We start from the raw sequence: 16454 nt of genomic DNA, 5'->3' as shown, positions 1-16454 counted from the left end.
CCCATACCAGTTCTCCTGCCCCATTCTGTTACAGGACAAGACTGGGGCTGGCAAGCCTAGTCCTGCCTGCTTGCAGTAGCTTCACAGAAGTGAGTAGCTTGGGAAAGGGTGGTGGTGAATACTTGCAGGTAGTGCTAGATGCCTTTGCTGTGGGAGCCCTCTGGGGTATATAGCGTGGATTTAAGGGCAAGCTGGAGACATCATACGAGCATGCTGTATAAATACCGGCAGGATCTCTCACCTTTGGATGCCTTTATTGTACCTGTCTTCAGGAGGTCATGATAATGGTCACAGTTACCATGGCAAATCCTACAAGAAAGCTGTATTCAAATTAGTCTAATATGTCCATGGCCTTGTGCATCAGTGTCAAGCAGACAGCATTTGTTCAGAAAGGATGGAACTCTGCTACAGGCTGCAGGATACTAGCTTGTAATGTTATGGGCAAGGCAGGGGAACCAACAGCCCATAGTGGATCTGGGTACTTGGGTTTATTCAAGAACCAACAAGATTAAAGCTTTTACCTTACTGGATTATCTCACACACACTCGCTCCCCCCCAGCATTATTTTCAGTAGGTCTTGGCTTCCCTTCCCAGCAGGAAGGTTACTGCTGGTCCGGGAATGCTGGAGGCAAAGTCGTGTTGGATTGTGGTGTGCCGCTGCTCGCAGTTACTGGCCTCAGGAGTTACAGACCAAGGTTCCTGAGCACCCCCTGGCAGTCGTTTCCACACATACCCCCTGATCTCCAGGATCTTTCCTCCAGCTGGGATTTTCACTGCCTTCTTTCCAGGCCCCTTTCTTCTCTCCAAAGCCATGTCTTTTTTCAGGAAACCCTTCTTTGAGGCCCCTAGCCTCCCATTTTCTCAAGTAGTCTATGTGTAGAAACACAATGCATGATCAGCCTCCTAATTGGGGGTTCTGTCTCTGTATTAATTGGAGGAGTTGGGATGTGCCATTCATCAGTCACAGTTTTATCAAAATTTGTAGCCAGACCGTACTGGTTGCCAGTAGGAAGCAGCAGTCTTCCTGAGAGTTCAAAAGTTCAGTTTCGGACATTCACACAGGTATAGACCCAGTTATCACCTGCCTGCTAGTGTTTAAACTTCCCCCCCCAACAGTAATGCACCAAAGATGCCTGAAAATACAAAAAGAAACCATCGCTGTTCTCGGGCTTTGTCTACGGGAAGTGGACTGAGTCACCATGCTAACTACAAGAAAAACATTCCAGTCTTACAGTGTTCCCTGTACTCATCTCAAATTAACTTCTCCAGGAGGGATAACATTTTAGGCGCATTTGTTGAGGAGGAAAATTGAAGCAGGGAGATGATAAAGACTTACTCAGAGCTAGCACAATAGATTGGTGGCAGGACCAGGGAAAGAGGAAAAGATCTGACCTCACTCTGGTCTCTTGCAGTACTTAATTGTTGTAGGGGCCTCCAGTCGGTAATGAGTCTAAGACAGTGGAAAGCAGAATTTCTCACGGGGGCGGGGGTTGTGGTGAAGATGTTCATTTCTCTTCTTTTGTTTGAGAGCTGTCTTTGAAGGCATTGTTCTTCCACAGCTGCGGTAGCCTACATTCATTGTGATAATTGTGGGACAATATGTAGAATGCATGATTGATACATGAGATAAAGTTGTGTAAGAATATTACTAGAAGATCATATGGAGATAATAAATTATGCAAAGGCAGCTCAAAGAAATAAGCTAAGGACAATTTTTGTGGGGTACAATGTGGGAGATGGTATAGCAAATCCAAATAGGGATAAAAATGGGTAGAGAAGCGGCGACTAAAACATTTGCTGGAACAAGTCACAAAACAGGACATGAGTTGAAGTATTACAGATAGGTAAGGCAGAAAAAATACCATAAGTAGTTCATGGACAGAAAAGGAAACAAATTCTCTGTGTGTATGAAGAGCTCTGTACTTCTCGTGCACCCTGTCATCTTTTTTCCATATCAGAAGGACATCTAAGTGCACTTTTTTCCTTTGGTAGGAAATCCAGGTGTACAGGCAGGGTTTGGATATTTGGGAGGCTGGGACTGAGAGGCACCACAGAGCTTGCAGAGCAATCTAGACACATCCGAAGAGGCAGGAAGATGCAACAGTAGAGAGACTGCTGCCTTACAAAATGTGAGATGAACTCAGTGCATTCGAAGCAGAGTACATGTGGGTAGGAGGTACTCTCCTACACTCCTGAAGGGTGTAGGATATAGACAGCAGTGAGCAGGCAAAGTTTGTTTTGGGTTTGATTTTTTTTTCTTTTTTTTTTTGAGACACCCTTTATAAATTTGTTACCAGCTCTGTGCTAAGGTTTTTGAGAGGCAGGTATTCTCACATTTTCCGACTCCTCTATTCTCGCTATTAATCACTTGTACTGTGTGGCCTAGACAGTTTGAACTCTCAGTGAATTTAGTTTTAAGAGCATCTTGAAAGATTTTATAACAAGAAAGTTAAAGAAGTGGACAAAAAAAGGAAGATGCAGCTTGCAGTGAGGAGAAATTCTTATTACTAAAGCAGTATCTGAAGTGAAGATATTAACTTGTTATTAACATCCATCTACTGAGTCCACCACTGAACTCAAGGGTTTTAGCAGATACTGTAACAAACATGGCTGCTTTAGGAACAAGCAGTGGAAGGAGGCATGGTATAGGCACTCCTGTCAAATTATCAAATTCACCCTGTGGTCGTGAGCTTCTCTCCCCTTTGACAATAAAGGGAGATTAGCTACTGACTAAGATGCTGTGATTGCCTGTCCTGATACGAACTGGCTCAGAATCCCCATTCTGAATGCAGCCTCAGCCAGGCAGGTGAAGGGAAAGCTGACTTTCCTTTCTCACTGTTGTACACGTAATACAATATTGATCTGCACAATTTGTGTTAGTGTTTTCAGTCAACAGAATATGATGTCTTAGATCTCAATAATTATTCCCTCCTTGCCTAACAAGACTGGTATTTCTAAATGTCCACTATCATATCCTTGTAGACTAGTCTCCTGTGGCATGATATAATCTTGGGGACTTTGGTCCAAACCTGTTGAAGGCAGTGGGAAGGATCAATTGATTTGAGTGGATTTTAGAGGGTCAGAAACAGATACAGGATTTGGACCAGAGCATTAGCGTAATAGATAATATTATTGCCTGCAGCAGCATGGCGTTTTCCCCACTATACTAAATCACCTTAAGATATTTAAAGAGGTCCAATTTTCCTTTCCCCTCCCGAAATACTGAAAACGTTTCAGTTGCCTATGCTAATATTTTACAATATTGTTATTTCAGAAATACAGGCATCATGAGCTACATACAGGCACAGAATATTATGAAATTGTGATACGTTTTAAGTTGTTGAAGCAACGTTTGTTCATGATGTTATGTGTTAAGTTTCATCCCACAGGGAAGGTGTGTGTGTGGTTTTTGTTTTGGTTTTTTTGGTTGGTTATTTTTTTCAAGCTGAGTTATTAGGCCCTGAAAAATGGAAGTGCTGATATAATCTGAAATAGTATTTCCTGAAGGGCCATGTTAGAGCAATATTCTAGGAGCCTAATAAGCCCCATTGTGAGAGTCATTTGTCATTTTATCCCTACAGGCAAATTTGTAAAGGTTAGTGAAGGCTATTTGTCAAAGCTAAACGCTGCTTAAAATTTTGTTTCCAAAACACAAGTAGTTTGTAAATATTACTAGTTGTCCTTTTCAGATTATTTTGGTAAAAATAGTTTTGAATAGGACAGATGGGGAAGAAAGTGTCTAAAGTGAAATTGTTTATACACTTGCTTAATTATGAAGAACTAATTTTCTGTATAAATAGTTTCAAGCTAAGCCTGCACAGTTTTAGTCAGAAAATTAGGATGGTCTATGTGTAAAAACTCCCTGTGCCAATAGCCAATACTCAGAAAAATGCAGGTATTTTAAGTAGGATTGGTTTAAAAGGGGAAACTAGTGTATTGGTGGCTGAAAGTGTATGAATTGTGTATCCTGCTGTTTGTTCTTCTCTAAATGCAAATGATGTCTTGCAATTCCAGAATGTCCTTGTCAGTGTATATTTCAAATGATTATACTTGTAGATGGAAATTAAGCTTCCAGTCTAGTGAATTCCCCCTACTTAACTCTGATATGGTTTAATAAAGTTTCCATATAAAGTATTTGCAATACTAGGAAAAAGGCTGATACAAGAACCCTGCCTTTACAGTAGCAAAATGATTTGCAGTTATTGCTTTTTAACATGTTTTTTAAAGCATGATTATATGAAAACGCGTACAATTGAAAACCATATTCCACGTAACTACGGCATTAGCATTTTACAGGGAGTTGGCTAAGAACCTTTCTTCTTTTAAATTAGAGGAATTTAGGGTTTTCTTTGTATTTTTCATCAAGTTACTAGTTACTTTCTGACAATGCAAAAACGGAGAGTTTAGATAGCTGAATTCACAGTAAACTTGTTGTTAGGCTTATAGGGTCTGATTTAAAGTAGCCCTTAGATAAGTGATAGTCCTTCCATGTAGCTTGATAGCCAGTCACCTCAATTCATAAAACAAATACTGAAACAAAAAAAGGGAGTGCTTGTTTTCCTGAACTTTTTAATCAGCAAACTCTTCCCCAAAGATGGATCAAATCCTCTTTTTTAATTTATTCAGCATAAATGAATTAAATTGAAACCTGATTAGCTCACAGTTGGGAGAATCTCTCTGCAATGACTTGGAACACTTGCTAGGGATTAACCCCAAATCCCAGGGCCTGTATTCTTCTGCACTGCCTTTTCTAGTGGTAGCATTTGTTTGCGGTAAGAGACTTCAGAGCCCTTCTTTTGGAGGTTGCTGAAAGACTTATGTGCCTTTCACCTGTGTTTTAAAATGCTTATATGTTAATATTAGACTCAAGAATTCTCCAGTAAGAATTTTCTGAGAATCAGTTAGTGAATCAATATTTGTGAAATTGAGTATATGAGTTACACAAAAGTATTACTATTTTACTCTAAGCAGTAGAGGAATTGCCGTGGTTGTAAAGTAGTAATTCCATTAGCCTGATGTCGAAGCTATGCCTGCGTCTTTTCTGCTGAAGACAAAAGCCCTTGTGAAAGTGCTTGCTCATTATCGAGAAATAATAGGACAATACTATGCAGTTAAGTATGAAAAGTTTTATTCTTACATCAACAATATGTTAATGATAAGCATAACATTAGCCTGTTGACATATTGAATTCTTTAGAATAATCATTATATGTCAGATGTTTTTAGAAGTTTTACAAAGTCTCATTTTTAAGTCCAGATCATAGCCAAAAGGTGGCAGTATTCTATTCAATATTCATTTGCAAAACAGTGTAAAAATGCATGTATTTATTGACACTTTGCTTCTAATATCAGATCAAACTGGATGATTGTATCCTGAAAATAATGTTGGTTTATGAAAAGGACTTATTTAAAATTGAATTAGAAATGAACTTTCTTGCTTATACCTGAAAGCTTGCGAAAAATAATCAGTTACATAAATTTTAAATATTAGGTACGTAGTGTTTCACGTTATACCTACATTGTCACTAAAAGATAACTTTGGGGTCTGGGTGTTTTTATGGAGTGCTTAAGAGCATCAGAACTTTTCCTCTAAGTGTTGGCAGAGTTAACTCATTTTACCTTCAAAAAGAGAGAAATTAATCTCCACATGCTTTTAATATGAGCCAAAACTGCTGCATTAAAAGCAATTTGGTTTATACACCCTAGAGATGTTGTAATGTTTTTCATAAAGTGAGTATGGGCTTTTTTGTGCTGAGATAACAATAAGTTGAAGAATTGTTGAAATGTTGCTTTTCCTGCCTGCCAGGTTGTTTAGCTATACATCAATGGTTTGTCTCGGAACACTTTGAGATAAAAGTTTAAGTATTAGTGGGAGAGAATGCTTGCAAGTGCAATTATGTTCAAGCAAATGTTTCCATGTAAATTTTGATCCATAGTTATGTCAGATGTCAATATGAAATTACTGTAGTTACAGAATAAGTTTAAGTCCAATGCAGTAAATAAATATTTTATGTTAATATGAAAAACTTTTAAAAATCACTTCTTGTTACAGCCTTTCAGAAATATTTAAGAATCAAAGACGTATTCCCCAAATATTGGCCAGTGTATTTTCCTGTGAATATATTTTATCCTTTTAACTGTTGAAAAGTTTTGATAAACATTATATGTGGCATAGAAGAAAACTTGATTCAGAGGGCAGGGCCTGAGAAATCCACTTGAAATGGTACTGCTTTTTAATATGCTTCCATATTCACCTCCAGTAGAGTATAATTCACACGTATCTATCTTTTGTAATGTTAAGCAAAACACGGTACAGTTCCCAAGGGAACTGGAATTAATGGGCCTTGAGATTCATCACTGACTTCTCTTTCTTTTGCCTCTTTATTTTCTGGAATAGCCCACTCACTACATCTCTAACGGCTGTTCCTTCAAAAAAAGGACAAGAGGCACCTTTTTGTTCAAGAATCATTTTGGTGCTCTCCCATTGACAGGAAAGGGATGTGAAATTTAATTATTTAATCAAATGAGGCAGAGCATTATATCACTAGCACAAAGTCAGGAAACATCATGAAGGTAAGCAGGATGAAGATATCAGACAAATATAGTTGGATGCCACAGATATAACTAAGCAACTGTTCAGAAGAGAAAAATGGATGATGTTAGTTTTTCACCAATAGCTCATCACTTTTTAACAAAAAGAAAAGTCCTAAGGAAGTACAAGTGTGTAAATGCTGACTTTGCTAATAATCTATTTCCTGCTGGGCTCCAATGTTTGTGATCCATCTGCTTCTAGAGTCTATTCCCAAAGAGTATTTTAGAAAAGCTTACTTATACAGAAAGGCCTAGAAATTTCCTGAAATTATTCTGGGAACAAGTCCAGAGGATAGTGAAAACTCTGGGGCATATTCTTGTATATGGATATCGAAAAGAACCATTGCTTGGGGCAGTGTGTTCCCAAGATATTTAATATATCTCGGGGTGGGGGTGGGGGGGAGTCTTTTCAGTGTATGCATCACATTTTAAGGAAATTTGGTCAGGAAGCACAGCATGACTACAGCAATAATATATTTACATTACATTTCAAATACTGTGAGCACATCTAAATCTAAAAGCAATGGCATACACTTTAAATAAAATGTAATTGTCATAGCTGATATCGTGTAGGTTAAAGATACTTTATGCATGTGCAGTTACATAAGAGAGAGCAAATGATGCTCACAGTTTTCTTCCTGTAATTAAACTAGGGGGGTTTTATGCATTCAAGTATTACTCTTTGTGATCACATGTAAGTAGAGCTTTAGGTTGAAGTTTTGTCTGCTAAGAGAAGGATGAGCTCCCTGGACAAAACAGAACAAGTAGGGGAAGGATTTGGAAGGTTTTCGCATTCATGCGTGGGAGGAGGTTTGCATCTGCTGGATGCGTGTGTGCTCTATACCATATATTTGCTGCTGTGGATGGCCTGTGCCTATGCACTTGTTTCTAGGGGCTGCTATCTCTGCTCTTTAGAGAGGCTGTAGTTTCCTCTTGAACTTCTGCCTCTGCCAACACCCTCTGTTTTGTCTTGATGCCAAATGCAGCAGTAGGTGGAATGGGGGAGGCTGTGCACATGTACGACTATTCCTGAAGTGCATGTGCTGCATCACGTATTGCTCATCGGGTGAGACTACACTCCTGAGGCTCTAGTGAGTTATCCCTATGTCTTGCTGATACTTCAATAAAAATATAACTGGCTTGCAAATTTTGCCTCTGTGTTCCTCCAGGAAAAGCTTGCGATGTGCAATAAATCAGCAGTTATTACTTACATGCTACAGTGTTGGGTTTGACCTGTCCATATTGTGGAAATTAATGGGACATTTGCTCTCTCCCGCTTGATATGAATTCCTTTTTTTTTTGGTGGTCTTTCTGTAGTAGACTTTATAGTAGCTAGCTTCCCAGCAATGTTTCCAAGCTTCAGTTTTCATTGAGCATACTTGTTTTACTTTAAAAAAAGATAATAAACATTTAACTGATGGGCAAAACTTGCCAAAAACTAGTTCATTACATTTGTATGCCTCTACTCAGGATTGCTTTGGGGGAATAAATAGAGGGCAAAAGGTAGGTTCTAGGAAATTTTGTGTCTCTTAGGGGTTTTGATATTATTTAACTTGGGCATAAAATGCAAGTCAGTCTACAAGGGAAATATAATTCATATAAAACTGTGCCCAGCTCTCTTGGAAGTCATAGGGAGACTTTTCAGGGACTGAAATGAAGTTGGGTAGGCCAGAGTCTCCTTTGAAGATATTGTTCATGATGACATTGCTAAAGAATGTAAAGACAGTGGGATTGATCCTGTGCTATTTGTGTGCTCTGAAGTGGCTGTGAAATAATAGAAACTGCAGATTTTTCTTAACATTTGTTTGTGGCACTCATGGTTGGTGTGCGCATATCTTACATGGCACATGAACAAGAGCACAGCATTGGTTTTACAGGAAACTGCTGTTTCTATTGCAGATTGTTCTGCAATGGGAGATAATATGCTAGATTCTGTAGCACTAGTATCTTCTGCTCCCACTTTTTGACATTCCTAAGCTCACACATTTTGAAGAATTAAATTTGGTGAATGTCATCATGCACTTAATATATATTTTTCTCTAGAGGCTTTGGGGGCTTTGTTTTAAGGGCTGCTTATCATTACGTGGTATGCATTATTATAGTTTTTTAACTTTCCATTTTTCTACCTAAAATTTAGAACATTTTCAGGACAATTTTCTATTTTAGGAGACATTCCTAATTTACAAATTTCAGTAACACTGTACAAGGGATAAACATCTTGTTCTATTCGTCCCATTCTTCCTTCGGGTAAGGATAGGGAGGACTTGAAGGAGGATTTTCAAACATATAAGGTTATTCCTTGCTGGAGCTTTGAACTGACATACTGTTGTGGAGGCCCTTGCAGTGGACTTCACTGGCTTTAGAGGATTTGAAATAGTGGAAATTATGGGGTAGTGAGATAGGTAGATTGTTAAAACTTAGAGCCACCTCCTTTTGGCTTCTGTGAGTGTGATCTGGTAAAACCTTAGTTTAACTGCTGAGATGAATAATTATTCTTGCATTCAACAGCCGTTACTTCACGTGTAGTATTTCTGAGATCAGGTGCGAGCCAGTTTTTAACTCAGTTCACTGAGGAAGTAGGGCTTCTGCAGTCATGCCACAGGTGCCTCTGTTAGTCCCTTTGTAACAATTGTTTAACCTGCAGGCCAATTCAGTCAATTTTAAAAGTAGGGTAGAGATCCCAGAAGGGAGAATCTTCTGCAGTAGTTCCAGGGACTGAAGACAGCCCCTGAACCTATTTGTTCATCTGCCAAAGGATGAAAGACTTGATTTTCAGCTGGATTTCCTGATGGCCAAGTAGATCAACATTTACATATTAGCCAGCCCGTCAGGTATGTATCTAGCTGCAAGTTGTAGAGCGTTGTGTCTCTTGTCCAACAGAAAACAAATACACATAGATAAGGAGAACTTGAAGATACAGTTGCAAAACACGAGTGTGTGTGTTGGGGGTGGGAGGGGGCTGTTGGTGTTACAGTTCAGCCATGAGACATGAAGACAAACCCACCTTTTTCAAGAAATATTTTATTGCAGCTAATCAAGTGTGCAAAAAACCATAAACTCTATTTTATTAATAATTGCTATCTAATGTATCTACAGTGGAAAATATAATCACACAAGTTAAAGAAATTTAACATCAAAGAACTTAGCACTTTTGGACAATTGCTGTCATTTTTGTGGACTTCTGTGCTGAGTCTCACAGTCATCTTAAATTTACCTGAAATTGTTATAAATTCTACTTACTAGATATAAATTCTATAGTAGAGCTTTAAAATGCTAGAAATCCTTAGGGAAAAATAAAAAGCCAAGGCACATCCATATGATTGATGAAGCTTAAAATATCTTATTTGATCTTTCTGGCAACCAGCCTATAATCAGTCTCTAACAAGACCTTTCTATATATCAGACTTCAGGAACTGCTGAAATAATGAAAAATGTAAAAGCAGAAATGAACTTGTTCATAGTTCTTTTCCCATAGTGGTGAAGTAAAGATCTAATACATGACTGAGGGGAAAGGTGTGGGTAGTGCTGCTTGAAATCACGACCCTAAGGGCCTTGCTCTTTTGGACTTAGGTCAAGATTGTAGCAAAAATGGCGTTCTCTACTCCCTTAAAAGGATGTGTCTGTTGCTAATGCAGCCCCTTGGAGGCATGGTTAGTTACTCAGAGGAAAATGCTTGTCCTCCCATTGGCAAAATATGTGTAGGAATCACAGCTATTACTCCAAATACTGAAAATGTCTTCAATAGCAGTATACTCTGAGCTCAAATAAAAACTGACTGGCTCTAGCTATTGCTGTTGTAGAAGTTAAAATTTCTTTTCATCTATGTGTTGCTCTGCACTGCCTGAGGATAACTGGATGTAGATTTTGAAACATTCAACTGTGTATGTAGGTACAAAATTTAATGATATCCCTTAATGAAAATGTTCAAGCTGATTTACACAATGTTGACATAAATAGAGGGAATACCTGTTTTTCATAGAAAAGCCAATGACTGGCTGCCTGTCTTGATACCAGAAGCTCATATGAAACAGCCCAAAGCAGAACATTTTGCAGATAGTAGGGTTCCAGAGTTTACAATACACCTTACTTTGCAAACTGCAAGACACCAATAGGCTGTCTTACAAGGTGTCTTCGTATTTGCATGCATATTACTAGCTATTCCATCCCTTCATAATTTAGTATACTTTTAAGGTTTGCAAACAGAACTGTCATTAAATACTGCTTGGGCCGCTCCTAAAACTGAAGGTTTGGAAGTAAGGGATGATTCAACATACTGTCTTATAAACAACAACATGCCACCTCAGTTCACTAAAATGAAATTCACTTTTCCAGTTTTTAATCATACAGAGTTCAAATTAGCTTGGAATACAGTTCAATGTATTTGTATTTCAGATTTCACTGCTCATAGCACAGTGTATTTTTCTATTTACATTAGTTATACTGAGATTGAGAGAAACATTTTTAAGCTCTGGATCAAGACATTGCTGAAACAATAGCTGCTTCATTCATTTTAATGGAACTACTCACTGAACAAGTGTCAACAAGACTGATTAATGCACAGGTAAATCCATGAGCTCAAGTGTTATAGTTTTCATCGACAAAAAAATTATAACAAGGAAGATCCTTCTATTTCTGCAAATCTTTGTAACAGTGTTGCAAAAGAGGAATAACTAACTTCAGGGTATGTTAATTTAGGATTAAAATGTTCCTGATGTATTTCAAATCATGTAAAAAGGGGAATTGTCTCACAGGTTGAGAGAAGAGAGCACACAAAAAAATTTCCTCCAATAAATACTTTTTTAGTCACTATTATTTTATATTTTTTGTGCCAACTGCATATATGCGTAAGCAACTCTGATCGTGCCAGAAGGTATAACTCTATGACCAAACTTCTGTAAGAATTTTTCATCTTGTGTGTGATTGATTGATTACCTTTTGCTTTAATGTTCTTTATATATGATTTTGCCATTGAAAGCAAACATACTAAATAGAAATGTAGTATGACAAATACAGATTTATTTCAACAATCTAAACTGTTGACTTAGAAATCCACAGTTCTCCTTGTAGAAAAGCAGAAATATTTGCATAGGAAGAGCTTGCCAGTATTTCACAAAGCCTTTCAGAGCTCAGAAGTAATGCAGTAGATCTAACATCCTGTAAAACATTGCATCTTACGAGCATCTCATCTCCTAGAGGATACCAGCACTTTAGCGCAGGGCTTAGAGCAGACATCGGCGGAGTCTACCCAACATGGAATAGTAGAAAGAACCATCTTGCAGATTCATTTTCTCTCTAATTTTGGAAGCTCTTTGTCTTTGCTTGTTACACGTGTTTAGAGGTGGCATATTTCTTATTTTCAGGCCAGTGTATATCCTGGCATAGGTTAACCTTTTCCAAAGCAACATTAATACCTGCCCTCCTCTCAGTGATTTTGAACTTAGAGTAAATTGCAAAATAGCTCTTACATGCTTCAAGTACAACTTAGATGCAACTTACCCAGGGAAATACAGGAGAGTAATCCTGGATCAGGTTTCGTCTTGCCCATCCTTTCTGAGTTTTAAGTGCTCTAGTCACCTTAGCCATTATCAAGGTTGTTGGCACTATCACTATGGTGGTTTTTAGCAGTGAAAGAACACCAAATGAATTCCAGCAAGGCCTCAGGACCTGAACTTGGGAAGTAATGGCCAGCTCTGAAACCCAGTTTAATGTGCCACAGCATCCTCAGTTTGACACCTTAAGTCTAACTTCTCTCAAAAGAGAGAGATTTTTAGACACGCTTTTTCTGATGTTACCATTGAGCCAGGAGGAGAAGAATTTCGCTCCAGGCATATTTGTGTTAAAGCAACTCACTGTAGCTTTGGTAATTGTTTCAGTAGGACGAAAGGTCAAATGACTGATCAGCTGCCCCCATTCACTAATCTTTCAGAACTTTCTGGACATCAGTGAGAATTTTGCCTTTAAACTGAAGGAACTAGTTCTTAGCAGCTTATGTTTAGAATTGTTCGTGACACAGAATGGTAAAACTTCTGTAAATAAATAGTAGGTTGAGTAATTTAATTCACTGAAGTGCAGAGAATGCAGGTAAAAATTGTTTTAACCGTTACTGGGTAACTAAAGACAAAGGCAACGTGCAGGATAGCTGGCTGAAATGGCAGCTTTCAATTCACTTTGCCAGTAAAATCACCTCATTTACGCCTTTGTTGTAATGTACATTGCATTTTGCATTTTATTGTTCCAAGGAGGCATCATTAATCTTTCCAGTTATTTTGCTGTCATCCCTGTGTCCCCTGTGGCTTGGGGCTGCAGATCTTAATTCTTTTGAAAGTTCCTGGTGTCAGTACATCTGTGCAGGATTGTGATTGGAAAGAGAAAAATCTGTGATGACGCCATGAGTTGTCCCTAAGAGAAAAGTTGGCAAAACCAAGCAGTTCTCTGGGGTTTTAGGCTGCAAGTCCCATAAAACGGTTTGCCAAACATACATAGCAAAACTGGAAACTTTGGTGGATTTTCATCGGCTGCACTGAAAAAAAAATTCTTTTTAATGGTGCTATAGGCAACATGGACGGGAAGATTCATTGCAACGTACTGTAACTAAGTGTCCATATCCCCTAAACTTTTCTTTACACGGGTAGTTAAACGTTGTCAAAAGTCTGGTATGGTTCATGAGCAGGATTCCTTCAGTTGTCTACTCATCAGTTGCTAGCTCTTACGAGGTGCTGCCAGGAGAGAAGGAACTTACTTGTAGTCTGTGTAAAAGCACGTTGGCCCTGGCACCTGGCCCACGCAGGCAGCCGTGGGAGAAGTGCACCCTTACGGGAGGATGGAGTTGCTCAGGTAGAGCTCCTCTGTCCTCTTCTCAATGACAGTTCTGTGTTTTCACACAGCTTTCTGTTAAGCTTTGAAATCAAACCAACTTCTAGAGTTGAGAGCTTGCTCAACCCACAAGGATATGGCTCCAGTAACTTGTGAAGCTCTTTTAAAATCTGCCAGTGAAATCTTGACCATGTTGCAATCAACGGGCAGGTTTGAAGGCAGGAGGTTACCATTGACTTGAGCAGGATTAGATTTATGCCTTGTGGCCTATACTTGGCTTATAATTATAAGTTTCCAATTCTTTTTAAAGATGCTGAAAACGTGCAGTGCCCATTGACTTCTGTAGGACCTTGATTGGATTTTCATATTTCAAAAGATAAACTTTTTTATCTGCTAACTTAGATAAGAATTTAAGAGCAATTTTAGACTTTTAAACTTGATCTTTCAGCGACTCCATTAATTTAAGGAAAGCAGTAGTACCTATCCTACCTGTAGCTACTACTAAGGTGAGCACATAGAAACCCCACAGCATTGTGCAGCCATCTAACAATTTCCTGAAAGTGCAAATGTTCTCTCTTGCTTACCAGTGAGTAGTCAGCTGCGCTTTCCTTTTGCGTGTGCCATATTATTCCCTGCTTTCTCTCTTTGCCCTTGCTGTTAATAAAAAGCTGAATATGAAAATAAAACTTAGTGAAAATCAGAACTGATGTATGAATATGGCATTCAAGAGTATTTTGCCTTTTTTTTAAAGAGAGGTAATATTTGTTTAATATAGCCCGTATGTATTATGGCTGTGTGGGTGTACATACCAGTGAATGTTTCTGAGTTTTTTTCAATAAACTACATGATCATACTTTTAGCTTTTGTGATCCCAGGATCTTAACACCACCTCCCAGCCAGTGACCCTGTAATGAGTGTTGCATTTACATTACCAAATCTCATCACCGTATGTCTGTGCACGCTGTGGGGCTCAGAGCAGTTGAAGACTGCTGTAGTTAGGTCTGTGAAATAAAATGAAACACAACTCCAAATGTTAGATGAGGAATTTCTGCAAAGATGATGTTTAACAATAAAGATGCTGAGGAGAAACTAATTTGAACTGGGTTCTTCGTAAGGAAATTAGTTTGCTCAATACTGACAGAGAGACTGAGTAAAGGGTATTTTCTTTTTTGTAAATGTACACACAATGAACACTGGCAGATAGCTATACAAATAAAGAGATTTTTATTAACTGCCAGGGTGCATTCTTTTCAATAAAGCTATCCATATGTGCTTTGAGGAGATAGTTAAGATGATTGTTTTTCCTCAGAAATTTAATGACAAAGGACATATAACTAGACATGCATGTTGACTTTGAGGATGAGTCATTCAGATACAAATATTAAGTAAAACCAATTATTTTCATTGTACTTTGAAATGGTGGATTAATGAACAGCCCAACAGGGACAAATTTTTGGTCTAACACCTCTAAGTGTCCTTTTTAAGCCTTATGGGTTTCCATTCTGATACAGTGGCATTTTTTTCATATCTTAAGAAGACTTACTGAGGGAGATTTTCATTTAGAAACTGTTTCATACCTTTATAAACTTCTGTATATATGTATGCATATATAATTGTTCACATGAAGAGAGAGATGACAAGGAACCATCTCTGTATATAGTCTACCAATTCTACTGAAAATACTTCATTATTCACTACAAAAATGCTTTGACTACCGAGTAATTTATTATCGTATATTCACAGATGCTTTGTCAAGTGACGTTTGAAAGGTTTCAAGGGATGACGGTTCTACCACTTTCTTTGGAAGACTCTTGATAATCAAATAGGAACATCCGTAGGAACTTTTTCCTTGATTCACGGCCTACTTCCAATGTGCCCCTTTTCTTTTAAACTGTTTTTATAAGGAAAGACAAATTACTTGATTATACCGCTCTTCTGTTCCTCCATTTATCTAGCCGCTTGTCTAACAGTCCTCTAGTAATTTCTGAACCTGGTAGCCAATTTCAACCAAATTTGACTGAGGATTAGAGGTCTCAGAACTATTAAGGTCTTATACATTTCATGAAAATTGATACTAAAGGAGAGAGACTCAAGTCAGTGCCCCCTGAGTAAAGCTCAGTCACAGCTTGCCACAGGGAATCAGCTTAACTGATTGTAAGTTCACACTAGTGAAGTTAAACAAATATAAGTACTGGCTAGGTATAGCCTTAATTTTGTAGTGAACAACAATGGGGTTTTTTTAAGTTTTTGCAAAAAAACTTTTTCTTGTTCTCTTTGCATTTGGCCCTCCTTTGACTTTTCTTCTTGGCAACTGAATTTTTGCTTCTTCAGCAACAAGCTGCAAAGGAGTTTTTAAAACTGCACTGGAATAGATGTCTACTGAATTTCAGACACTTTCAAAGTAGCAACCTATATGTTAAGCTTACAGTTCAGGGGTGACTAGCAGATCATATTCTGTGAGTAGTTATGAGGAATCTGGAGACTTGGTTCAGATTTTAGATTGATCGTTAAAACTTCTGTTGGATGACTGATATGATTTGTTTCAGAGGGAGTTAACGAAATCCCTCCTGGTAATGCGATAGAGTAATTAAGGTTTGTTATTATGATAATATGTATTGCTTTAAATATTTTCAACGTGGTTTAATTTCATTTCTTGCCAAAGAACGCTCTTATTTTCACAGCAGCTCACGTTTTTATCTGTAAAAGCGCAGGGTAGTGTAGCTTGGAGTCTATCCTTACTCAGGCAAAAGTACCACACAGGATTAAACGTTTATTGTTAATTATAATGGTTTTAATCTCAGTCCTCAGTGGGAATACAGGCAAATATTTGAATAAATCTCTTTATTAAACCATTTGTTCTGTCAGAGTTGAAACATCTAACATGTTGTCACCCAAAAGGTGCCAGTGAACCTGATGGATGCACGCTTCCTGCCTGCCGTGGGAAAGCGGTATTCCTCACCCTGTATTCACAGGCTTCCAGGCTGGTACCCTGGTGCCAGAGATGACAATTTATAGCTACCTGGCACCAGAACCACTGCCCTGCCGCGTAGC

The sequence above is a fragment of the Gymnogyps californianus genome, chromosome 2, assembly GCF_018139145.2.
Source record: "Gymnogyps californianus isolate 813 chromosome 2, ASM1813914v2, whole genome shotgun sequence".
Taxonomy (NCBI): Eukaryota; Metazoa; Chordata; class Aves; order Accipitriformes; family Cathartidae; genus Gymnogyps; species Gymnogyps californianus.
Note: the sequence above shows the minus strand (reverse complement) of the source record.